The 27,222-nt window shown below is 41.0% G+C and overlaps 1 protein-coding gene and 1 pseudogene across 5 annotated transcripts in view; one reads left to right on the top strand and one right to left on the bottom strand.

Moving 5' to 3' along the window:
- Window positions 1-24,969, bottom strand: part of AMBRA1 (autophagy and beclin 1 regulator 1) — a 179,340-nt gene extending 154,371 nt beyond the window's left edge. For 4 of the 5 annotated variants that reach the window (XM_049617294.1, XM_049617312.1, XM_049617321.1 and 1 more), the window contains exons 1-2: window positions 24,880-24,969; window positions 414-524 (exon numbers count right to left, since the gene is read on the bottom strand). The gene's annotated coding sequence lies outside the window, so the exon portion shown is untranslated. The remainder of the gene's footprint in view (window positions 1-413; window positions 525-24,879) is intronic. The other variant, XM_049617302.1, reaches the window with a different exon arrangement.
- On the top strand, window positions 5,202-5,908 carry LOC125912784 (cell division control protein 42 homolog; annotated as a pseudogene).
- Window positions 24,970-27,222: the final 2,253 nt, after the last annotated feature.

Here is a 27,222-nt window from a genome sequence, read left to right as displayed (position 1 = left end):
GCAAGAAAATTCAGGGAGAGCATCACCAATCTAGAACAGGTAGACACAGGTAACACATTCTGAAGGCAAGCACACCTGGAAGCAGAAAAACTTCATCTATTGCCTGAATTGTGTAGTACTAGGTATGGACTTCTAAAAGATATCCTAGGGGCAGGGCACCTGGGGTAGCTCAGTCAGTTAAGCATCCAACTCTTAATTTCGGCTCAGGTCGTGATCAAGCCCTGAGCAGGGCTCCACGCTGAGTGTGGAGCCAACCTGGGATTCTCTCTCTCCCTCTCTCTCTGCCTCTCCCCAGCTTGCATACGCATGCCTGCTCTCTCAAAATTAATAAACATTAAAACAAAATAAATAAAATACATGAAATAAAATAAAATAGAATAGAATAAAATAGAATAAAGATAGCTTAAGGGTACCTGGATAGCTCAGTCAGTTTAAGCATCCGACTCTTGATCGTGGCTCAGGTCTTGATCTCAGGGTCATGAGTTCAAGCCCCACGTTGGGCTCCACGATGGACATGGAGCATACTTAAAAATAAATAAATACATAAAATGCATAAATACTAAAAAATAAAAGATACCCTAGAATATGCCAAAGTGATAAATGTGGTTAAATCCAGATAGAGAAATTTTAAGTAATTTTTTAATCCATAATTTCTAAATAAGAGCTGGCCTGGTATAGCGGTATATGGGCCCTGCAATCAGACTGGCCAACTGAATCCCAGCTCTTCATTTTCTTGGCAAAAGAAGGTTTCTTGAAACAGTTACTGAACCAGCCTATACTTCAGTTTCCTCGTCTATAAAATGTGACCACTGAGAGTAGGTATATAACAGGGTTACCATGAAGATGAAAAGATTTACCAAATGAAAAGTGCTCACTATTCTAGAATGCCAATGCTTGTACTAGAATAATAATTTCATTCCGCAATGAAGAATTAAAATTAAAATAGCAGTAAGAGGGGCAACTGGGTGGCTCAGTCAGTTAAGCGTCCGAGTCTTGATTTTGGCTCAGGTGATGATCTCAGAGTTTGTGAGCTCGAGCCCTGCATAAGGCTCTGTGCTGACAGTGCAGAGCCTGCTTGGGGTTCTGTCTCCCTCTCTCTCTGCCCCTCCCCTGCTTGCCCTCTATCTCTCTCAAAATAAATAAAAGCAAATGTTAAAATAGCAGTAAGAAAAATTTTTTAAATCAGATAAATGAAATTTAATACAAATTCTCTTAGGCGAAATGAAACTGTCCACTGTGGCAGTCTTCAAACCATTTCATATAAAGGATCTGAGTACTGACATCTTTAAAAAAATAAAACTACAGGGTAATGGTTAAAATAACAATACCCAACACTTTCACAGTGCTTTTGATGTCCCAGGAACTGTTCTTCGTACTTTACATAAACTAATTTATGATCCTCACAGCCACCCCATCAGGTTCGTGAGGTCCCAAGGGAACAAGTCACACTGTCAGTGGTGAATTCAGGATTCAAACCCAAGCAGTCTGGCTCCAGAGTATAAATACTTAATTACTACAGAAAACTCCATAGTGCCTGAGATAGAACTTCCTAGCCAGTCTCTCTTCTAGTCATTTACTAGCCTCACATGTATTAGCCCCTCAATAATTGTTTTACTGCCTTACAAAATCAATTGGAAATCTGTTTGCTTAATATTTGTAATGTTCATTTCCTCAAAGGAGAAGAAATTAAAGAATGACAGCAAGGAAAATGAAAAAATTCTCACCCCTTCCTTTACATCAATATATGGTTTTTGAGAGAAAAAAGGACTCTAAAGTCTTTGACGAGAAATGACTCTGAATTTGATAAAATACCATATGAGAGTATATCATGAAATTCAGCCACTCTGTATTTACCCTACACAACTACCAACTCCATCAAAGTAAAAAAAAAATTACTTATCAACAGGAAATAGAGATAGATGCCACAGCAAATTTACTTCTGTCTGGCTGCTAGGCCACAACATAAATCTTGAAAACATTAATCAACAGAAGATATGATTCTGCGTACTCAGTCAAACCTGTGTATACTCTTTTGTCAAACATGAACTATAACATAAACACATCTGAGAAAAGAAGGGGACTCTTACATGCATGGTCTCATGCCAACCCTTTCTCATCCATGTGGCGGGCAAAGTGCTAGTGACCTCCTTGCACTGCCAGAGTTAGTTCCAAATCAAGATTCTCTATAACCAACTTAGTTTACCAGCCTGTGCTAGACTCTCTCCAAAGACAGCTGCCATCAAATCCTTCCTACTCTACTCCCATGCTGCCCCACCCATCAAGGGATAACATATTTTTCATCGCCCTCCCCGCCCCCTCACCCGAATATGGGGCTGAACTTGTGACTTGTTTTGACCACAGAATACGGCTGAAGGGCTGTGTCAGTTCCAGGGCTGGCAGCTTCATATTTGAAAGACAGCATATTCAGAACAAAGTACAGAGGCAGTGGACATTCTGAGAGCAGGGAAGGGAATATGAGATATTATATTTTGGGGGCTTGAAAGTGCCAGATATAAAGGTGATGTGATTTAATGGGTAGAGATATGACAAAGACATAAGAAGTTTCAATGACGGACTCTTACCACTGAGTTGTTATATAATCTTTTACAAATCACACTGGTGCTGAATTTCATTTTTCTCCAGGTACAAACTGAAAGTAATAATACCCTTTTTGTAACTTAAAGGAGTCATGTCCTTGGAGAACATCAGAAGAAATGGGTTACAAAACATTCAAGGCAGAGTTACTACTTTTGGAAGTACAAGCCAAGTTAAGAACTAACAATAAGGACAGTGCACAATAAACAGGAGTTCGTACAAAGAAGTCTGGCACCTTCAGTTACGAGACAGTGCAAAGGAAGCTACAGGAGCCATGAAGCAGAATCAGAGAAGACCTTTAATTAATCACCTGACAGATTAGAAGCAAATAATTTGAGAGAATCAAAACCAATGCAATCAAAATCAGACACATTCTTCATAAGAACCAAAAGCCCAGAGATAAAACGCTAACAGAACCTACACCCCTACTGCAGATATGCACAACATCTATGTTCTGAATTACAAAACTCTTCAATACAATTGTCTCCACCTAGAAAGCCAGGCTAAGACACGGTAATGAATTGAGTACCCGGTACAAAGACTGTCAGCCCAAATTTACCAAGAGATAAGCAAGCAATACGACCTCTTTTGTTCTCATATCCACCATCACCCCCAATGTTTTTTTATATATATCAATTCAGAATAAGGCACACTTCTACATGGTATATCACAAATAGGCTAACAGCCTTACAAAATGTTTTGAAGATACAAAACTAAGTAAATTCTAATTACTGTTTTTATAATAAAGAGGAGGAAAAGGCACTAGCTTTTCTGCTGCAGAGTTTGCTTACTAGGGTTCCTAAAGTAAAAATAACATGACCTAATGTCTGAAACACAGCAGAGTTTGTACTCACAAACAAAGTGTGATCAAAACTGGAAACAGAAAGCCGTAAGTTCCAAATCTGAGACTGACAGTTTTCCTTATTGTCACTTACCTCAGAAGGATAACGAAAAAAGGAATGAAGTGTTATCTGCAAACTATTCTGGGGAAACCGGACTAAGAATACAAGAATCCCTGGAAACTCAAGGAAGAGCAAGGAGGAAACCACTGAACCAACAAGAAAGTGAAGCTCAATTTTTGAGTCCCAAGCTATCAACAGAATCAAGAAGCCAGGAAGGTTAGCCTTAAATGCACAAAAATGGCGAGAGACTTTCTATTAGTAAGCAGAGAAAAAAGAGTAGCTTTTGATGAAAGAAATTTCAGAGGCAAAAACAGCTTAACCCCAGAACTGGGAACTGACCCCAACTGCCTCAGGCAAACAGACCTAATGACTTTGGCAACAACATCCCTTTCATCCACCCACAATATTAGGAGGCTGAAGTAAAGCTGATTTCAAATCATGAAGGATCACATCTTTCTGTTTTCTGCACAGTCTTTGGGAAAAAGAAGTGCAACTCTCCCCCCCACAGTAACACATTGCCCCCAGGATTCCTGGAAACCCCAGGAGCCATAGCAACAGTATTGTTAAAAGCTTGGAGAACATTAACCAAGAATCCTCAGGAACCCCAGGACAGATGAGATTACTGAGATTATTGAGATGAGATTATTTAAGAAAAATAAAACCTGGAAGAGGTTACGAAATGCATCTAGCTTTGCAAGAGGCATCAGTAGCCAAAGCAGGATTTGAATTCAGGCTTTTTCTTCAGATAGTATCAGAACTTGACTCCCAGTCCTTGGCTCGGCAGATACTGTGTTCAGTGTTCGGTGTTCTCCAATGTTAGAGTCAGCCCAGGTCAGGTTCTTGGCTGACCAGAATAGGGAAAGAAAAAATCTCCCTCAAGGCTTCAGGAAAAGAAGTCAAATTAGTAAATGTAGAGCTCTTATGCTAAAATGTCCAGATGCCCCTCCATCTTGCCAATCACATTTCTCACCCAATCAAAATAAATCACTGGATTTAAGAACCTGGATTCCATTTCCCCAACTTTCCGGATAAAAAAACAGTTAAAGAAGGGGAGGAGAAGGGGACACCTTGCTGGCTAAGTCGGTTAAGCGACTGACTCTCAGTTTCGGCTCAGGTCATGATCTCACGGTTTCATAAACTCACTGCAGTGCAGAGCCTGCTTGGGATTCAATCTCTCTCTCACTCTCTCTCTCTCTTTCCCCCCTCCTCCACTCACTCACAATAAATAAACTTTAAAGATTTTTAAAAAAGGAAGGGGAGGAGAAAGATGCAAAAGCAATGATAGCCAAGAAATGTTTATTGAACATTTACTTATGTACTCAGCACTATTCTAGGCACTGAGAATACTTAACTGAACATCCTTGCCCTCAAGATGCTTATGTCATTATGTAATTAAAAATTGGGGCGCCTGGGTGGCTCAGTCGGTTGGGTGTCCGACTTTGGCTCAGGTCATGATCTTGCAGTTTGTGGGTTCGGGCCCCGCGTCGGGCTCTGTGCTGACAGCTCAGAGCCTGGAGCCTGTTTCGGACTCTGTGTCTCCCTCTCTTTCTGACCCTCCCCCGATCATGCTCTGTCTCAAAAATAAATGAACATTAAAAAAAAAAAAAAAAAAAAAATTGAGGAGTGCTGCCAACACCCCGGCGGAGAAGCTGAGGTCATCAATGAATATGAAATATTTAAAGTGGATACAAAACTGTTTCAGCAATGCAGACAATTAAGGGTGTTGTTGTGAGCGATAGTGCCGTTGGTAAAACATGCCTCCTGATATCCTACACAACAAACAAATTTCCACTGGAGTAGGTACCGACTGTTTTTGACAGCTATGCAGTCAGTTATGATTGGTGGAGAGCCATATACCCTTGGACTTTTTGATACCACAGGGCAAGAGGATCATGACAGGTTACGACCGCTGAGTTATCCACAAACAGATGTATTTCCAGTCTGTTTTCCAGTGGTCTCTCCATCCTCATTTGAAAATGTGAAGGAGAACTGGGTGCCTCAGATAATTCACCACTGTCCAAAGACTCCTTGCTTCCTTGTTGGGACCCAAATTAATCTCCGCGATGACCCAAGATTGAGAAACTTGCCAAGAACAAACAGAAGCCTGTCACTCCAGAGACTGCTGAAAAGCTGGCTCGCGACCTGAAGGCGGTCAAGTATGTGGAGTGTTCTGCACTCACACAGAAAGGCGTGAAGAACGTATCTGACGAAGCAATATTGGCTGCCCTGGGGCCTCCAGAACTGAAGAAGACCCGCAGGGGTGGGATGCTATGGACGTCTCCAGACCCTTTTCTGCACAGCTGGTGTCAGCATCGTACTAAAAGCAACGTTAAATCAAACTTAAGATTAAAAATTAAAATTCGTTTTTGCAAAAATAAATAAGTAAATAGAGGATACTTTAGTGGCGCCTGGGTGGCTCAGTCAGTTAAGTATCCGACTTCGGTTCAGGTCATGATCTCACGGTTCGTGGGTTCGAGCCCCGCATTGGGACCCGTGCTGACAGCTCTGAGCCTGGAGCCTGTTTCGGTTTCTCTCTCTCTCTCTCTCTCTCTCTCTCTCTCTCTCTCTCTCCCTCCCTCCCTCCCTCCCTGGCTCACACTATCTCTCTCTCAGAAGTAAATAAATGTTTAAAAAAAAAAAAAAGAGGATATTTTCAATTACTCAATTACTCAATACGCTAGGAAGAAAACAAGGATGGGGCGCCTGGGTGGCTCAGTATGTTGAGCTGCAACTTCAGGTGAGTTCGAGCCCTACATCGGGCTCATTGCTGTCAGCGCAGAGCCCACTTCGGATCTTCTGTCCCACTCTCTTTCTGCCCCTCCCCTGCTTGCGCTCTCTCCCTTTCTCTCTCAAAAATAAACATTAAAAAAATATGGAAAGGAATGTTTTTGGGGGGGCAGATCAAAGGGAGGAAATCAGTAGCTGAGCATCATTTCCCATTTTTCTGAGGGAGACTGAGAAACTGAGTAAGTCAGGAGACCTTTTTGTGTCCTCACATCTAGCAGGTCATAATTATAAAGTTGATTCAGAAGAGAGAATGAATAAATTCAAATGAATCTGAGTCAGAACACAGTGACTCATGCTATATACCCTGACATCCATGCCTCAACCTACCTATCCATAAAAGGGACTACTCTCACCACAGCTAACCATTACTTGCCTCCTGGAGGGTTGTATTAGTTAATATTTGTAATTTTATTTAATTTTTTTAAATGTTTGTTTATTTTTTGAGAGAGAGCACAAGTGGGAGAAGGGCAGAGACAGAGGGAGACATAGAATCTGAAGCAGGCTCCAGGCTCTGAGCTGTCAGCACAGAGCCCAAAAAGGGGCTGGAACTCAGGAACCTCAACATCATGACCCAAGCCGAATTCGGACGCTTAACAAACTAAGCCACCCAGGCACCCCAATTTCTCCCTTTTTTTTTTTTAATTTAAAGAAGACATACCATAAAACCCAGCAACCACACTCTCAGGCATTTATCCCAGAGAAATGCAAAACTTACACAAAAACTTGTACACAAATGTTCACAGCAGCTCTATTCCTAATAGCCAGGAACTGGAGAAAAATTCAGATGTTCTTCAATGGACAAATGATTAAACAAACTGTGTAACATTCAAAACATGAAATACTACTCAGCAGTTAAAAAGAAAGGAACTATACTGATTGATTCAGGCAACCAAGTTGAATCTCCGGGGAATTAGGCTGAGTGGAAAGGCCAATCTAAAAGGTTACATATGCTCAGGTCATGATGTCACGATCTGTGGGTTTGAGCCCCACTTCGGACTCTGTGCTGGCACCATGGAACCTGCTTGGGATTCTCTCTCTCTGTCCCTACCCTACTCATGCTCATGTTCTCTCTCTCAAAAATAAATGAAGTTAAAAAAAAAAAGAACTTTTTATAACTAAATAGCTACATATGGGGGCACCTGGTTGGCTCAGTCAGTGGGGCATACAATTACATCCTTTTTAAGTTGTAGTTGACCTATGTACATAGAATTCTTGAAATAACAAAGACCAGATTAGTCGGGGGGGGGGGGTGCGGATTACAGATAGGGCAAAGGAAGTAGGAGATGGACCACCTTCTCCTATGGGTATTTCCCCTTGATTCTCTGCAGAAAGCTTTACTGCAACTTTACCCATTGCACTTGCCTGATGATTTATGATTTGGGGATGGGTGTGGCTATAAAAGGGCATCAAGGGAGATCCTTGTAGTGATGGAAATGTTCTGTATCTTGTTTCAATGGAAATATCCTGGTTTTGTAAGTTATTAAAATTGGGAGAAACTGGGTAAAGGGTACACTTGATCTCTCTCTCTCACATTATTTCTTAAACCTGCATGTAAATCTACAATTATCTCAAAATAAAAGTTTAACTTAAAAAAAAAAGGTAACATATGCTCCTCAGTAACAAGTGAAAATTAGTCTGATCAATCGCCCTCCCAAACCCTCCCATTTCCACCCTCCTGAGATAACTATGCAAACTCACTGCTTAGACAAACATGTAGGCATCTTATTAGATGTTTTGTGTATCAAAATGAGATTATATATACTACATATTACCCTGCAACCTACCTACTTCACCTATTATCACTGTATCATAAAGAGCTTAAAAAATCTTTTAAGTGCCAAGCAGGATGGCAGGTATAGAATATTTTCTGACTGGTACAAATCTGACAATGTTTATCATGTTAATATACGGTAGCTGAGACAGCATCGTTTAGTGAGTGAAAAAGAGAGTTCCGTACAATACAGAAGCAGTATTGTAAAGAGATCCGCACAAATGCAAGGTCTTCAGCAGCTATTCTAGGATCCCAAATGCCTCCTCCATGGAACTATCCTCGGGGGCCCACAGAGGAAGAAATGCTAAAAGATTTCTTTTCAGCAGAAAAGTGCTAGAGGGGATAATTCTCCCACATACTCAAGGCAAAGCAAACAAACTTCTCTGAAAATATATTACTCCTTCAAGCAGAAGTGCAAAATGCACAGTTGATAATTTTTAAAACATCCATTTTTGTAATAGCTACTACCACTTCTATTGAGTGCTAATGTTTTATATATTCTATCTCTAAAGCTCCCTCCTACCCCAGTCCCATTTTACAGACAAAAACCTGGCTCAGTGTGAAATTGCTCACCCATAGTCAAACAGTGAGTACACGGTAAAGTTGGTGTTCAAAGCTATAAAACTTGTGCTTTTCCTACTTTATCCGGTTTTTCTATATTACCACATACTAACAGAAGAGAGTCAATAAATTTAACACTGTATTTAGTGTTTTTAGTGTATTTAGGCAGAAGCCATTTTCCACATATGTCTGCTGACTTTGATCCAATTTTTTCCCCCATTTAGTATATTTTGGGGACAGTATACTATGTAGCACTATTGTAACAGGGACAGAAAGGTAAACAAAACCTCAAAGAGCTCTCAGTCTGGTGGGGAGTCTGCAACTGTTGTACACTGTAACTATATAGCTACTATACTGAAATGTGGCAAGTACTACCCACAAGGAAGTACAAAGTGCTATGTGTTTGAAGAACCCAGCTTCCACCCAAAAGCAAATGATAATCTCTCACATTAGCTTCCTTACAATTAATTGCTCTTCATTTCAATTCTGCTCTGATATACAACATCTTTCCATATAAAACACTGCTTTGGTCATACTCAATAAGTACAAATGAAGGCCTGCCAACTCAGGTCAGCATAAAGCTCCTTCTCTAAAAGTAATGATGCAATTTTTTAAAATTTTGGCAATGAAAATGAAGTATCTTTAACCTTTCTGGTCAAACAATGGATGTACGGAATTTAAACTGACGAAGACATCATTTTGAACATAAGATCTTACAAAGTTAAATTCACCTGTCCATCATTACAAGATTCACTAAGGGTAGCTCTAAGACAAAAGCCCAGGTTTCTCAAGTCATTGTATGGGGTTCCTTTTCACTACTGCTTCTTTCTTTTAAGTTCAATGAAAACGAACTTAATGAAGTTCAGGTTTTCTCTTTTCATCAACAATAGATGCATCCATGAATAAGTAATCATGCACAGTTCAAAAACTATCAAAAACAAACATGCTGAACACCATAATGAGGTACATATAGAGGTAAAGGACTGCCTATCCTTGGTATGGAAGAAGTTCTTCAGGTATTTGGGGGGTGGGGGATGTCAATAGATTCTTAAAAAATTAAAAAAGCCATCAACAACATCATCATCATCTCAGCAACAGCTAGTATTTTAGGGGTATCCACTATGAGCCAGGCAACTTGAAGGTGAAGGTTCTTTCTGATCCTTACAGCCACTCTTGAAAGAGAGGTGTTTGCACATACTAGGTTTATAGAAATATTCCCAAACTCCACAGCCACCCCAGGGGCTAATTCCAACTCCAGAGTGCCTGCTCTTTTCCCACTATCCCACACTCCCTAAGGACAGAATAACTGCACTGCATATGTGGCTGGGACATCAAGTCACTTAAAATTTTGACATAATTTCCCGACTGGCAGTTATGTAATTTAGCCACTTTTCAATCTTCACGTTTTTTAACTAATTTTCTTTCATGATTCCTCAGTGGCCTTCCAGGTTGCTTTCTTTTCTTTAAGAAGCAGAACCCTTTTTCCAGATGAAATCTTATGTGAAAACACTAACATATAAAAGAGATCAAAATGAGCTGCTCTGGTTTAAGCAGAGTGGGAGAATCAAAACTCTTCCTAACTCTCACGCCACCCCATAGGCACCTCCAAAGAACACACTTAACTCTGGGCACCTGGCTGGCTCAGTTAGTAGAGCATGCAACCCTTAGTCTCAGGGTCATAAGACCACAATGGGCATGGAAAGGAGGGGAGGGAGGAAGGGAAGGAGGGAGGGAGGGAGGGAGGAAGGAAGGAAGGAAGGAAGGAGAAAGAAAGAAAGAAAGAAGTGATAGTATATAAAACAAAAAAAGAATAACATTAACTTAAAGACTCCAACTTCTCTATCTCAGGTTTGCCATTCACCATCTGTATAACCTTTGGCAAGAAAATGTTTCACTTTTCCTGTCCTTTATTTATTTCTTTTAAAATTTTTTTTGAATGTTTATTTATTTTTGAGAGAGAGAGAGAGAGAGAGAGAGACAGAGCATGACCAGGGGAGGGGCAGAGAGAGAGGGAGACACAGAATCCGAAACAGGCTCCAGGCTCCGAGCTGTCAGCACAGAGCCCGACGCGGGGCTCGAACCCACGGACCATGAGATCATGACCTGAGCCGAAGTCGGACGCTCAACTGACTGAGCCACCCAGGCGCCCCTCCTGTCCTTTAAAATAGAGATACTACCATCCATTTTATAGAGCTTCATTGGTTTGTTATGAATATTACATGGAGGAACAAATATAAAATTCCCAGTACATGTTAAGTATTCAAAAGTTGGCTCCCCTCTCTTTTATCCTGCAGAGGTAACAGTTGTTGCCAATTCAAGAAAGCTCAATAAGTATATTTGATGATATCTGTAGTAGCAGAGAAGTGAACAAGTAAATGCTCCCACAGCTCAACTGAAATAGACATAATAAATCCTCCATTAAAGCAACCTACCAATGATAATACCCCCTCCCAGCTTAGCTTCCCAGTCAATGACCCATGAACCTCAAAAGGTGTTTTTTAACAATAGACGAGATTCTTTAATGTACACCCTAAAGTGTCAGGTGAATGTGTTAATGTTCTCAGTAATTTAACTTTGGCATTTCCTGAGCTGAGCATTTAAACTGGCAATTTTGGGGCGCCTAGGTGGCTCAGGCAGTTAAGCATCCGACTTCAGCTCAGGTCATGATCTCAAGACTCGTGAGTTCGAGCCACACCTCGGGTTCTGTGCTGACAGCTCAAAGCCTGGAGACTGCTTTGGATTCTGTGTCTCCCTCTCTCTCTCTGCCCTTCCCCCACTCAAGCTCTGTCTCTCAAAAAGTAAATGAACATTAAAAAAATAATAGTAGGGGCGCCTGAGTCGGTTGAGCAGCCGACTTCGGCTCAGGTCATGATCTTGCGGTCCGTGAATTCGCGCCCCGCATTGGGCTCTGTGCTGACAGCTCGGAGCCTGGAGCCTGTTTCGGATTCTTTGTCTCCCTCTCTCTGACCCTCCCCCGTTCATGCTTTGTCTCTCTCTGTCTCAAAAATAAATAAATGTTAAAAAAAAAATTAAAAAAAATAATAGTAAATAAACTGGCAATTTAATACAACATTTAATGAATATTTTTATATTTATGTTCTACAGCATGAACCAATGTTCGCTCATTTGCCCATCTTCTGGGCTTCTATTTTTCCAAGCACTACAAAACAAAAATACATCTGTCATGTGCACCTTCCTTAAGCAATTTTAATCTGGCCCTTCTAAACAGTCATTAAGAATCTATTACCTTAGTCTATTATTGATAATGTGTTCCCATTTCTACATGTGTAACAGGAGACCAAAACAATTTTTACAGGAAAAGATTCTCAGTCCTAATCTAAACCCAGCCAGCAACTCTCAAATCACACACACTATGGAAGCTGCAGATGTTGGCTTTGATCCTTATGGTTTAGGAAGAATCACAACAATAATACATCACATAGCCATGAAAAGACTCCTTTACGATAAAGAACACATCCCTGAGCGTTGAACATGGGAGCCAAGAAGATTCAGAATGCTAATCTTCCATTTTACTAGGAGACCTTGAGCAATTTACCTAGTCTCCACTGATTATTTCTTCATAAAGAAAATGAAAATATACTCATTACAATGCCAGAGATACTGTTTTGATTAACTACCTGGGGTTTGGTTACCAGGGACCTCAGAAGTCATCTTTCTCATCTCCTTCATTTCTTAACAAGCCCATGCTTGAGTCATCCTACAAAGACAGTTACTGAGTCTTTGAAGAACATATTTCACAACCTTCCTCAGTAATATCCCAGTATCTTGTTGTCAGGAAGTTCTTTCTAATTTGTAATCTATATCCCTTCTGCTGCAATTAAAACACATTCCCTCTTGTCTTCTATGGGAAAAGAACATCTGCTTAATACCACCTGAACAATATCCCTTCAAGAGATTTTAAAATATAGGAAGCCCATTTTAAACAGCTTCATGTAAATGCAACATGGCTTTAAATGGGTCATCTTAGACAAAGAACATGATTAAGAGTCTTAAATTCCCAATTCCATCACTGACTTGCTCTGAAGATGATAGGAAGTTAAAACCATGCAGATGCTGTACCTCAATTACCCCATCAGTAAAATGCAAATGATAAAACCAGTATGTTAGGAGAACTCAGTTCCTCAAAAAACTAAATATAAAGGCAAGAGATTCTCAATCCCAATCTAAGCCCAGCCAACAACTCTCAAATCACTCACTCTGTGGAAGCTGCAGATGTTGGCTTGATCCCTATGGTTTAGGAAGAATCATGACAATAATACATTACCAGATAGCCTTACAATTAATTACACGCCTAGGTAGATACCCAAAACAACCGAAAACAAGGACACGTACATGCATGTTTCCAGCAGCGTTATTTATGATTTCCAAAAGGTGGGAACAGTCCAAATGTTCTTCAATGGGTAAAGGAACAAATTATGATATATACATATACAATAGGTTACATATTGTTATGATTCCTCTTGTATAAGAAATTCAGAATATATCAACCTATAGATACAGAATGCAGACTGCTGATTTCCAGGGGCTGGTGGAAGGAGGGAAATGAAGAGAAACTGTTTTACTTTGGAGTAATCGAAATGTTTTGGAACTAAATAGAGGGTGGTGGTTGCAAAACATTATGAATGTATTAAAACACCACTGAACTGTTCACTTTAAAATGGTTAATTCTGGGGCACCTGGCTGGCTCAGTCAGCAGACCATGTGACTCTTGATCTCAGAGTTGTACATTCAAACCCCACATTGGGTTTGCAGAATTACTTAAAAATAAAATTAAAAAAAAAAATTTTTTTTTAATGTTTATTTTTGAGAGAAAGAGACAGAGCATGGGTGGGGGAGGGGCAAAGAGAGGGGAAGACACAGAATCTGAAACAGGCTCCAGGCTCTGAGCTGTCAGCACAGAGCCCGACATGGGGCTTTAACTCTGGACCAGTGAGATCATGACCTGAGCCAAAGTCCCAAGCTTAACAGACTGAGCCACCCAGGAACTCCTAAAAATAAAATCTTTTAAGGGACGCCTGGCTGGCCCAGTCAGTATAGCTTGCGACTCTTGATCTCAGGGTCATAAATTCAAGCCCCACATTGGGCATGGAGCCTACTTTAAAAAATAAAAATATAAACCAGGTAAAAAAAAACCCCCGGGGGGGTCAGTTAGTTTAAGTGTCCAATTTTTTTTTTTTAAAGTTTATTTTGAGAGAGACAGAGACAGAGAGTAAGTGAGGGGCAGAGATAAAGGGAAACAGAATCCCAAGCAGGCTCCGCACCATCAGCACAGAACCCGATGAGGGGTTTGAACTCACCAACCACGAGATCAGGACCTGACCTGAAACCAAGAGCTGGACGCTTCACCAACTGAGCCACCTAGGCACCTCTAAGCGTCAGACTCTTATTTTGGTTCAGGTCTTGATCTCACGGTTCATGAGTTCCAGCCCCACATCAGGCTCTACACTGATAGTGCGGAGCCTGCTTGGGATCCTCTCTCTCTGCCCCTCCCTGCTCATGCTCTCTCTCTTTCAAAATAAATAAATAAAAACTTTAAAAAATAAATAAATAAACAAGGGGTGCCTGGGTGGCTCAGTGGTTAGGCATCTGACTTCTGCTCAGGTCACGACCTAGTGGTTTGTGAGTTCAAGTCCCACATTGGGCTCTGTGCTGACAGCTCAGAGCCTGGAGCCTGCTTCAGATTCTGTGTCTCCTTCTCTCCCTCTGCCCCTTCCCTGCTTGTGCTCCGTCTCTCTCTCTCAAAAATAAAAAAATATTAAGAAAAAAATTTTAATTAATTAATTAATTAATGGTTAATTTTGCATTGTATGAATTTCACCTGAATAAAAAAAAAAAAAAGGAAGGCTAGAAGAATTAGTGGGGACAATATCCATAAAATGCTTAGCCCTTCCCAGAAAAGTCATCATATAAAATTCTAGGTAGACTGGTAGCCAAAACGTTTAATATTATCTCATTATAGCCTATTAGACTCTTAAGCAAAGAATATGTAAATGGGAAACAAAACAGAAACCAAAATAAAGTCTAGAGTCACATTTATATGTACTCTATATGGCAGTAAGAACCAATAAATACGTGACTGAATAAAGAGATAAAGTAGGGGCGCCTGGGTGGCTCAGTCGGTTAAGCGTCCGACTTCAGCTCAGGTCATGATCTCACAGTCTGGGAGTTCAAGCCCCATGTCCGGCTCTGTGCTGACAGCTCAGAGCCTGGAGCCTGCTTCAGATTCTGTGTCTCCCTCTCTCTCTCTGCCCCTCCCCTGCTCATTCTCTGTCTCAAAAATAAATAAACACATTTAAAAAAAATTTTTTTAAAGATAAAGTAAATAACCAAGCACATGAGCAAATTGACTATAGCAACAATGACCACAGGAAAGCAATAAGAAAAAATAAAAGTAAGGAATAAATTTTAAAAGCCAAAATACAAAGACACATTAAGTAGGGAATTGAAAAGAGAAGCTAATGACAGCAAAACTAAAAAGTACATAAACCCTTAAATTCCAAGGCCACATATACAAATCATGAGAATCACTACTCTTTCCATTCTGCAGTTACCCTCATTCCTTGACCTCTTTTCGCCACCCCCCCCCCCCACCCCCCAGCTTTTTTTAAACCTCTTTCTCCTTTAATCCAACCTCCTGGCAAGACACCAAGGCTAGGCCACCAAGAAGAAAATAAAAAGGTATCATTCCTATCTTCATGGACATTATATTGCTTCTTCTTAAAGTATTACTTCTTCTGGGGCGCCTGGGTGGCGCAGTCGGTTAAGCGTCCGACTTCAGCCAGGTCACGATCTCGCGGTCCGTGAGTTCGAGCCCCGCGTCAGGCTCCGGGCTGATGGCTCGGAGCCTGGAGCCTGTTTCCGATTCTGTGTCTCCCTCTCTCTCTGCTCCTCCCCCGTTCATGCTCTGTCTCTCTCTGTCCCAAAAATAAAAAAAAAAAAAAAAAAAAAAAAAAGTTGAAAAAAAAAATTAAAAAAAAAAAAAAAAAGTATTACTTCTTCTGGGAAGACAGACAGGCTAATAATTACCAAAATATACAGACCATCTCCACTTCCTCCCGTCCCACTTTTTAAATCCACTTCAGTGGATTTCTGAGGTTTCCTCAAATTCTTTGGATCTTGACTGGGAACACTCTCCTGCTAGTCTATACACACATTCTCTCTAGGTAATCTTACCATTTTCCTTGACTGTAAATACCACCTCTCTACTAAGAGCATCAGATTTACTGCCAGCACCCCTGCCAGCAGCACTCAAAGGCTCCTTGCTGGATATCTCCACATGTTTTTAACAGAAAGCTCACACTCAGCAGGGCTTAAGTTGAGGTCTTCCTCCTGCTCCCCAACTCTAGTCAAAATCTGCTCCTCCTCAAATGTTTCCATCTCAGAAATGGCAACTTCATCTATCCAGATGCTCATGCCAGAAATCTGAGAATCATACTTGACTTTTCCCTCCTCCCACATATTCAATCCATCATTAAGTCTTGCCTGTCCTAATTCTAAAATATCTATTGGGAAAAAAAAAATGTATCTATTCAATTTTTCTACTTCCTCCCATCTCCATTGCCTACAGCCTAGTCCAAGCCATGATATGGTCATCTTTTGCCTGGACCACAAAAAGACATCTTTAACTATCATACTTCCCCCACTTCTCTTTCAAATTTTCCAAATTCCAAAATTTTTCCCACAAATTTCCAAAATTTTCCACAATGTAGCTGGAGCAACCTTTTAAAATCATATATTAGGGTCACAACACTCATACTTAAAACCTTCCAATGCTTCCAGTTATATTTAGGAAAAAAGTCCAAAATCCTTAACACAACCCTGCCTACGTCTCTATCCTCATCCTGTGCCCCTCTCCTTCCTCCCCCACTGCTCACTGTACTCCAACCACACCAATCTTCTTCCAGCTTCTCAAACTGTGCCACGTTCCTTCCTACCTCGAGGCTTTCATACATGCTATTCCCTTTGCCTTTCCCTTTCAGCCTTCTAATCTCTGCTTAAATATCACATCTTCAGGAAACTTTTCCCAAGGCTCCAATATAATTCAGGGTCCCCTACTATAATCTCTTTTTTACTTCTCCATCATAGGACTTGATACACTTTGCAATTACACATTTATTAGCGTATTTTTTGTTTACCATCTCTCTCCCCTATGGACAACAATCTCTAGAAGAGCATGGACAGAGTCTATTTTTTGGCACTCTAGTCTTAGTACAGTGGTAGTAGTTTAGAGAGTTTAGAATTATTTAAAGTAGTTTAGAATCAGTATAATTTAGGGCTTAAGAGCAGGAGACTATGGAGCCAGACTGCTTGGATTCAAATCCTGGTGCTGCCAGTAACTAGGCTCTAAGACCTTGGGCAAACTGCTTAACCTCTCTCTGTGCCACAATTTCCACATCTACGAAATGAGGAAAATAAAAGTACCTACACCACAAAACTGTAAGAATGAAAAGAATTAATGACACAAAGCACTTGGTACAGTACCTGGCACAAAGCACTTCAATAAGCACGGTTCTGATCAGCTCTTATTATGGTATTCGTAACACCTACCACAGTGGTAGACAACATTTACTGAATGAATGGATGGATTAATTAATTAAAAAAACAAGACTCCACTATCTTCATTAAATAGGTTTTTTAAATGACAGCACAGGAATTTGACACAGACTTCAGAGAGGAAAACAAAAACGGATAGTTAAGGTAAAGACTGAAGCACCCACAATTTATGATGGCATAAAGGGACAAGAGGAATAAAAAACTAACTCTACTGCATTCCTATACCACTATATGAAATACAAGTTCACTCTTCCAAAAGTTTACCCAAGTTGATTTGGTAACTTTGACTTTTCCCTAAATATCATTCTCTTCCATGCCTTTAGACAACTTCTTCCAAATCGTTCAAGTACTAATCATAGTTCAAATACATGGTAAAATTCAGATGCTAAAATTTTCTACCTGTTTGGCAAAGAAATGTTTTTCTGTTCCTAAAATAGCTCTGGCCTGTTTTACCATACATATTACAGAATCCTCAAAATTCCGTCATGTCTCTTCTACTTGGAATTCTTTCAGACACTGTTGCTTTCTAGGTTTCTCTCTCCCAGTAAAGACATACCCTCTCACTTTAACTTGAAGCACCCTGAGGGAAAGGAGAAACAAATACACTGCTTGAACTTCCTGTTTCCTGTTTAAGTTTTCTCAGAAGACACTGAACTTCAATCTAAGCATCACTGCTGTTTGTTGTCCTTTTGGGGAACATATAATCTTCAAGGTGGTATAATAATAATATTGAAAACAATAACAGGTGGCATATATAGCACTATCTGCTGTTCTAAATGCTTTACATATATTCTCTCATTCATTTCTCACAATTGTATGGTATTCTACACATGAAGAAAGGCACAGAGACATTAAGTATTTACGTAAGTTGCAGAGTTAGTAAATAGTGGTCCTGAGATTTGGACTCAGACTGCCTGGCTCCAAGAATCAGTGCCACTAGGCTGTTATTCAAGAGTCTGGGAAGACATATTTTTCTATCCTGTTTTCACTGGTCAGCTAGGCTGAAATACTCCAAATCTCTCCCCCAAATCAAACAGGCATATTAATCCTCTGCAACCCAGCAAAATTTCAAATGTTTCATTATATCATAAGCATATACACCTAAAACAAAACAATGTTAACTCATGGGAAACTACACGTTCTATCCTGGGAAGCAGAAATAAACAAATGATGAAATAATGAAATGTGAAATTTGCCTCAGTTAATTCGACAGACAGACATATGATTCCAATAAGCAGTAGTAAAAAAATGCTACAAAACACCTTTAATATCTTGAAAGAAAGGTACTAAACAAGATTATAAGTACGTATTATCATATACACATACTCAGCAGCAGCAGCCTACATTTTCCCTCTCTCAATTTCACTACAATCCTTCTAAATCTTTCCCCTTATATAAGGCTAAGTACTTCAGCTTAGTCTCTGCTACAAATAAATCTGAAGTCATGTATCCAGTGTTTAAATTCACTGAACTCAAATTCCAAAGAATAATTATTTTAGAAAAAATTAACAAATGAAAACTAATTAAATTCAGGTCACATTAGAAGTAGAAATTAAACTCATTAGCCAAGCATGCTGGACATTTCTAAGTCATACTGATCCTTTATTATCCCAAATCCAGTGTCACCATACACTAAGTAACAAATATTACATACAGCAATTTTATCTTTTTTTTTAATTTGTTTATTTTGAGAGAGAGAGAGAGAGAGAGAGAGAGAGAGAGAGAGAGGCATGAGAGCATGCATGTGGAGGAAGGGCAAAAAGAGAGGGAGAGAGAGAGAATCCCAAGCAGGCTCTGCACTGTCAGTGCAGCCCGGTGAAGGGCTCGAACTCACAAAGTGTGAGATCGTGACCTGAGCTGAAATCAAACACTTAATAGACTGAGCCACTCAGGCACCCCACATGTAGCAATTTTAAATGAAGACTTCCACTGTGATGGCAGAAAGAGAACCTTAATTTACTGAATCAGGATATGTTGTGATTGCAACTTTTTAACGGGATTAAAGATGCCATGACTGAAGACTCCAATCTCCCCAAGAACACCCAGTGCCCTCCTCACTTCTTCATCTTGCTGTCAGCCCTTATTTCTTTCAGAGCACAGCCTAAATTTCAATATCCATCAGATTCCTGGTCAACTCTGCTCCCCACTGGAATAAACTCCATAAGAGTAAGAATATTCATGTCTACTTTTGTATCCCAGCATCTAATGAGCATTCAATAAATATTTGCTAGATGAACAAAAGTCTGAAAAGGAAAGGGTTGAAACACAGAGTCACAATCAAGAAATAGTTCCAGGGCACCTGGGTGGCTCAGGCAGTTAAGCATCAACTCTTGATTTCGGTTTAGGGCATGATCTCACAGTTCATGAGATAGAGCCCCATGTGGGGCTCTGTGCTGACAGGGCAGAAACTGGAATTCTCTCTCTCCCTCTCTCTCTGCCCCTCCCCTGCTCTCACACATGCATGCATGCACTCAACAGTTCTTGCCCGCACACACTGTCTCTCTCAAAATAAATATACTTTAAAAAAAAAAAAAAAGGAAAAGAATAGGGGAGACTGGATGGCTCCATTGGTTAAGCATCAGAATCTTGATTTCAGCTCAGGTCATGATCTCATGGTTCGTGAGATCAAGCCCCACATGGGGTTCTGTGCGGACAGCATGGAGCCTGCTTGGGATTCTCTCTTCTCCCTCTCTCTCTCTCTCTCTCTCTCTCTCTGCCCCTCCCCCACTCACACGGCTGCTCTCTGTCTCTCAAAATAAATAAACAAACTTGGAGTACCTGGGTGGCTCAGTTGGTTGAGCATCTGACTCTTGATTTGGGCTCTGGTCATGATCTCATGGTTTGTAAGATCAAACCTCCTTTGTGCTCTGCACTGATGGTGTGGAGCCTGCTTGGGGTTTTCTCTCCCTCCCTCTCTCTCTGCCTCTCCCCCATGCTCTCTCCCTCTCTCTCAAGGTAAATAAACAAACAAACTTAAAAAAAAAAAAGAAGAAGAAGAAGAAGAAGAAGAAGAGGAGGAGGAGGGGCACCCGGGTGGACTTAAAAAAAAAAAAAAAAAAAAAAAAAGAAGAAGAAGAAGAAGAGGGGCACCCGGGTGGCTCAGTTGGTTAAGCATCCAACTCTTGATCTCAGCTCAGGTCATGATATCATGGTTCGTGAGTTTAAGCCCTGCATCGGGCTCTGTGCTGAAGCCCTGAAGCCTGCTTAGGATTCTGTTTCCCTCTCTTCCTGTCCCTCCCCTGTTTGCTCTCTATCACTCTCAAAATAAATTAAAAAAAAAAAAAGAAAGAAAAAAAGAAAAGAAATAGTTCCAAAAGGTCTGATAGGAATACATTGTACCTTAGGAAACAACACAGCACAAGAACAATACTCAACAAAGAAAGGAAAAAGTTTAAGTGGAGAAGTGGAGATTATCAACCCTAAGAAAAGACAGAACAAAATGGAAAAGATACTACATTAATCTATAGACACACAGGCAGGACTAACTGGAAGAGGGAGGGTAAATATTCTCAGCCTCACCCCATCTACACATACAGCACTTAAAACTTCTCTTTCACTGGCACTTCCAGGCATTCACTCCTTTCCACACACATATTAGTTAAGCTCCTCCAATGCTGGTTTAATGTTTGTCACCTCTATCCCCCATGACTGTCAGGCATAATGTTGCCTTGAAAGAAACAAGTTGTCCAAGAACTTAGATGACTGCTCACCATTGCTGTAAGATAGCATAGCAGTTAATATCTAAAGAGCACTTTATCTTTTTAAAGCAGTTTCACATACTTTTTTCTCAATAGAAATATTATGATAAAAGTATTATCTTTCCCATTCTCTAAACACAGGTTCATAAAAGTATTCAAAGCCTTGGTTTTAAATCCCAACTCTGCTACATACTTGCTGTGTGATCTTGGTCAAATTACGTACTCTGAGTTCAGTATCCACTGGGAAAATAATATCTACCTTAAAGGACTGTTGTATTAAATGAGATGATGCCTGTGAAGAACATGACATAGTAAATGCCCAGTAAAGGGGAGCAACCTTCCCTACAGTCTCCTTAAATAATTTGTAAAGGATTTCTCAGCTATGAAGTGTATAAGCCTAGGACTTAAATCCAGGTCTCCCGATTCCTTAATCTGTTTTCTTCACACTACGTCATTTTGGCAGACTGCCACATACTACTGGGCACATAAATACATTCTGACAATAACTGATCACAAAATTTTTATCTATCAGTAACTAATTTTAGCTTTGCAAAAAGGGGGAAAGATAGATCTAATTAACTTTGGGGTGGGGGGAGAAGGGGCTTGAAAATATAAAGTATAAATCACCCCCAAGCCACAGGACAAGTTGTACCATAGTACTTCTGTACAAACAGAAATTATGACAAGAAACAGAAAGTTCTCTCTGGGTTTATGAGGAACAATTGGAGAAGGAAACAAGAATGACTATGATTAAAGGAACTTAAGGAGTTTTGGGGGCCGGGGGGGGGGGTTGTTTATTTTGTTCTGTTTGTTGGTTTGGGGTTTTTTTTGGTAAACCAAACCACTGGGCAAAAAGATCTGCATCCCATTCCAAAATAACTCTATCAAGGCTGAGACGTATCTTTAAAAAAAGAGACTTCAGGGGCGCCTGGGTGGCGCAGTCGGTTAAGCGTCCGACTTCGGCCAGGTCACGATCTCGCGGTCTGTGAGTTCGAGCCCCGCGTCAGGCTCTGGGCTGATGGCTCGGAGCCTGGAGCCTGTTTCCGATTCTGTGTCTCCCTCTCTCTCTGCCCCTCCCCCGTTCATGCTCTGTCTCCCTCTGTCCCAAAAATAAATAAAAAACGTTGAAAAAAAAAAAAAAAGAGACTTCAGTGTACTAACAACAAAACTTTTTCTCAAACTGCTTTCAGAGCAGGATAAATGGGAATAGTGAGATACGTTGTCAACATTCATGAAGATCCTTGAAGATCATAAATGTATGGACTCAGTATTAATAAGAAGCAGAAAGAAGCATGATCAAAAGAACAAAAGTTTTGGCACACCTGGCTTGCTTAGCCGGAAGAGCACGCGATTCTTGATCTCAGGACTGTGAGTTCAAGCCCCACACTCGATGTGGAGCTTACTTACAAAAAAAAAAGAAAAAGAGAAGAAAAAGAAAAAGAATAAAAGTTTCATAAGCTTCCTAACATGTATTGAAAATAATTTGAAAATTATACAATATAAAACCAAATTATTACAGTTAATAAAAATAACCAGTAGTTTTCAAGTGATACATATAATTAATCTTTTCCAAGGTAGAATATAACTCCTTCCAGGACAAGCTATAGAAGATATTCAAAGAAGTTCACATCTTTAATAATCCTCAAGAACTTTCTCACGAAAAGAGAAGATAGAACAATTAAGTCACATCCTGAACCCATAAATTTCTGAAAGGAAATGCCAGAAGAGAGCCTGATCTGACACTGACAGAACAGCGCAAGATTTAACCAAGAAAGGTAAATTGTGGAGTGAATTTCTATCACAAAGCAGGGTAGAAGCCAATAAGCTCTATCCCTATAACCTCACCACCAGCACCACAACCAAATTTCTTGTCTTCCTCAATTCAACTTAAACCTCTGCTAATTATTTCCTATAGAAACGTAACAAAATGTTGCTAACATTTTTTGTGACACTCCTAGCAAACTCCATCTTTATTTATTTAGCATTCGTTAGGAGTCACTGAGATACTACATTAACTACAAATTCTATGCAGAATCAATTCCCAGGAGATAACGTCGCTTCCTTCACTAAATGCTCTCCTCTGATATACGTTCTCTTCTACCATAAAAACTTTTTCAGAGAGCACACATTCTTAGCCTAACTTCCCAATCTAGGTTCACCAGTCTGGTGGCTCTTCTTTAATCCCTTTCTGGAAGTTCTGAGGTCCTGATAACTAGGAAATCACTGATGACCAAGGACCCCACGCTTAGATATTGCTGACCTCAAAATCAAAAACATTAGAGGAACAATAACCTTTCCACAACTCATATTAGAATTCTAAAATTGTTAAAAACAAAACAAAACACATACTTGTATAGTTTCCACCCAAGGACTAGAAATTTAATCTGTTCTCTCTTTATTTATTTTTTTTTTAATTTTTTTTTTTCAACGTTTTTTATTTATTTTTGGGACAGAGAGAGACAGAGCATGAACGGGGGAGGGGCAGAGAGAGAGGGAGACACAGAATCGGAAACAGGCTCCAGGCTCCGAGCCATCAGCCCAGAGCCTGACGCGGGGCTCGAACTCAGCCCAGAGCCTGACGCGGGGCTCGAACTCACGGACCGCGAGATGGTGACCTGGCTGAAGTCGGACGCTCAACCGACTGCGCCACCCAGGCGCCCCATTCTGTTCTCTCTTTAAAACCAATGTCCTACTGATTTTACATACTATGGAAATACTTATTCAACCTAAAACCACCTCTAGCCTGAATATTTTTTTTCGACAAAGAAGCTACACAAATTAGGATCGTGACACTGAATCCAATGAAAATAAAATGAGTAAGAACGCTTAGTCCCCAAAGTTTCTAAGTTGAGAGAGAAAAGGAAAACATAATGGAGATGCCAGAATTTTACCTTTAAATTTAAATATCTCAATATTTGAATGAATCCTACACAATGGCTGTTTAGTATACGCACAACTAAACCACTAATCGAATATGATAAAATTGTTCTGAAAACGACTCCTTGGGTTTCCTTTGGATTCTTCCTAGAAAGCAAACTCTTCAGGACAAATATCTGATTTGAAAATCTTCACCAATCCTCCATGCTTGGACATTAACCACTTAACAACATAGTTGGAAGATTTCCATTGAGAACAAGCTGGGGGGGGGGGGGGAGAAAAATAAGTATCAACCAGAAAGCAAACTGGTCAGCAAACAAAATTTTCTATCCAAGAAACAGAATTGCCATTGCTTTTCTCACTAAAATGATACAGACTTTGACAAACAAAACCAGCATGGTCCCTTTACTTCTGAAGTCACCAGTGACAGAATCTGTATTCCCAGGTAGGAGAGATCACAAACGACATATCGCTGTGTACATAAAGTGACTGGTAAATAGAGAGGGAGGGGGAAAAAAAAACCCGAACCTGCAAATGACCAAAAAACGACTCATGGTACGTTTAAAGACCTATTTGGGACGTGGGGAAAAGTCAAGTCCCAGAACGCTGCCTCAGTTTCCCTATCCCCAAAACGCAAGAACATGACACTTCGCTCAGAGCAGCCAGGGGGCCGTGTTCCACTTGTTTCCACCTACTCGAGGGTCCCTTCAAAGGTCGGACTCCGAGGCGGTCCCCAGCGCAATTGAGTCATGACACCCGGGGCCTTGGGGGTGGGGAGGAGGAAGGGGAGACCGAGGAGGGGCAAGCGCGCAAAGCTCTATCCGCTCCTGGAAGGCGATTTCCCCCCACACTGAGGGTGCCAACACCCGCCCTAGACCCAACATCCCCTCCCTACCTAACCGCGTAAAGCAGCCCCAGCATCTCTCCCACCTTCCGGCCTCTCCCTCAGTGCCCTGCCGCCTCTCCGACCGCGCCCCCGAACGCCGCCGGGTAGCTCCTCCTCCGGCCGTGTCTCCGCGGCCAAGCCGCCCGCCCACCCGCCGGCGCCAAGGTCTTTCCAACCCGCCAGCGGAAGGATGCCGGGCCGGGCCTCCCAGGCTCCTCCCGGGCCTACCTGCAAGGCGGGCGGAGGCTCCGTCTGCAGCCCAGCGACGGGACCCAACCACCGACAAGAAGAAGAGGCAGGAAGGAAGCAAGGGGTCCGCTCTACCGACCAGCGGAAGAAAGCAGCCTGAGCGCGGGGCCTCGCGGATAAGTCAGCCTTCGACCCGGCGCCGCCGCCGCTCAGGAGACATCAAGCAAGAAGACGGCGCAAAAGATCACCGAATGCACGAACGGCCCAGACATCATAGGATGAGCGCCCAGCCAATCGTTCAAGGAGATGCAGTCGAGCGCCGAAAAACTGCTCCGCTCCAACCCTAGGTCCGACTCCTGGCCAAGGCATGAATAAACAAACCCAGATCATAAGCGATGGAGTAAAGTAGCCGGTGCTTCTGCCATTTTCTGTGTTGCTTGCCAGCGAAGTTGTTTAGAGCACCGGAGTTTTTCTTGAGTGTTGGAGATCAAGGCATAGCACAATAACACTTACCAGTTCAGCAACTAAGTTATGGACTCCCAACATTATCCCAACTGAGCAAGTGTGACTCTTAGTTCCCTCGCGGACAGTGAGGTACATAAAAATAAACATACATATACATGACAGAGGCACAGAGAGACAATGAGAGAGAATCCAGACTGAGAAACAAAGTGAGTCAACGCTGTTTAAGTTCCACTTTAGGTCCCATAAAACACAGCAAAGAGAAGTTGGAAAAATTCAGGGGTTTGTAGGCTGAACTTAAGGCAGGAAAAAAAAATACACGTATGCTTTTTAAAATTTTCTTTCAAAGGCCTGGAGCCACGGGTGTGCTTCTTACGTGATGATCAAAATTTTCCTTGGGTTCAGAACCGGCAAAAGTTGAAATTTTCATCATCACAGCAATAGTCCCTTTCTGAAGTCTTGTAGTAGACAAATTAATATTCTCAGCACAAGTGTGAATTAATATGTACATCCTAGGTACAATTCAATAAATCACATAGATCACTCCAAATATGGATTACCAAGTGTGAGCAATTATACAGCTACCCTAAGTCCCCCCTAAGGGGAGAGTAAAGCCGTAAAAAAGAAATGATAGTCCAAGCCCTTAAAGAGCTTATAATCTAATCAAAGTGAAAGGTCACATCCTTACAACATTACCTTTATTTATAATTTATTATAATTTTTAAAAATCTCCTTTAAGTCCATGACAATATTCAAGGGACAACTCATATATATAATGCAGGATAGAATCAGCATCCATAATATGAGGATGAAACACCGGGCTTTTGTTGTCTACTACTGTTTTAGGGGACTTAAAAATGAGGAGACATAGCAACATTTATGAAAGTCTTAAAAAAGAAAGAATTTAATAATCCACTTCGAAAACACAAAGTTTTGGGGTGCCTGGGTGGCTCAGTTGGTTGAGCATCTGACTCTTGACTTGGGTTCAGGCCATGATCTCGTGGTTTGTGGGTTCAAGCCCCTCATCAGGCTCTGTGCTGATAGTGTGGAGTTTGTGTGGGATTGTCTCTCTCCCTCTCTTTCTATCCTTCCCTCTCTCTCTCTCTCTCTCTCTCTCTCTCAAAATAAATAAACTTAAAAAAAAAAAACACCAAGTTTTAATTTGTTCATGTTCCCATGCAGTCCTAAGAAATAGCCTGCATAGGAAAGAACATCCAATGGAAAAAAGACAGTCTCTTTAACAAATGGTGCTGGGAGAACTGGACAGCAACATGCAGAAGGTTGAAACTAGACCACTTTCTCACACCATTCACAAAAATAAACTCAAAATGGATAAAGGACCTGAATGTGAGACAGGAAACCATCAAAACCTTAGAGGAGAAAGCAGGAAAAGACCTCTCTGACCTCAGCCGTAGCAATCTCTTACTCGGCACATCCCCAAAGGCAAGGGAATTAAAAGCAAAAGTGAATTACTGGGACCTTATGAAGATAAAAAGCTTCTGCACAGCAAAGGAAACAACCGACAAAACTAAAAGGCAACCAACGGAATGGGAAAAGATATTTGCAAATGACACATTGGACAAAGGGCTAGTATCCAAAATCTATAAAGAGCTCATCAAACTCCACACCCGAAAAACAAATAACCCAGTGAAGAAATGGGCAGAAAACATGAATAGACACTTCTCTAAAGAAGACATCCGGATGGCCAACAGGCACATGAAAAGATGTTCAACGTCGCTCCTTATCAGGGAAATACAAATCAAAACCACACTCAGATACCACCTCACGCCAGTCAGAGTGGCCAAAATGAAGAAATCAGGAGACTATAGATGCTGGAGAGGATGTGGAGAAACAGGAACCCTCTTGCACTGTTGGTGGGAATGCAAATTGGTGCAGCCGCTCTGGAAAGCAGTGTGGAGG

This window comes from Panthera uncia, chromosome D1, assembly GCF_023721935.1.
Source record: "Panthera uncia isolate 11264 chromosome D1, Puncia_PCG_1.0, whole genome shotgun sequence".
In the NCBI taxonomy this organism is placed as follows: Eukaryota; Metazoa; Chordata; class Mammalia; order Carnivora; family Felidae; genus Panthera; species Panthera uncia.
Note: the sequence above shows the minus strand (reverse complement) of the source record. Positions and strands in the feature narration are given on the sequence as shown.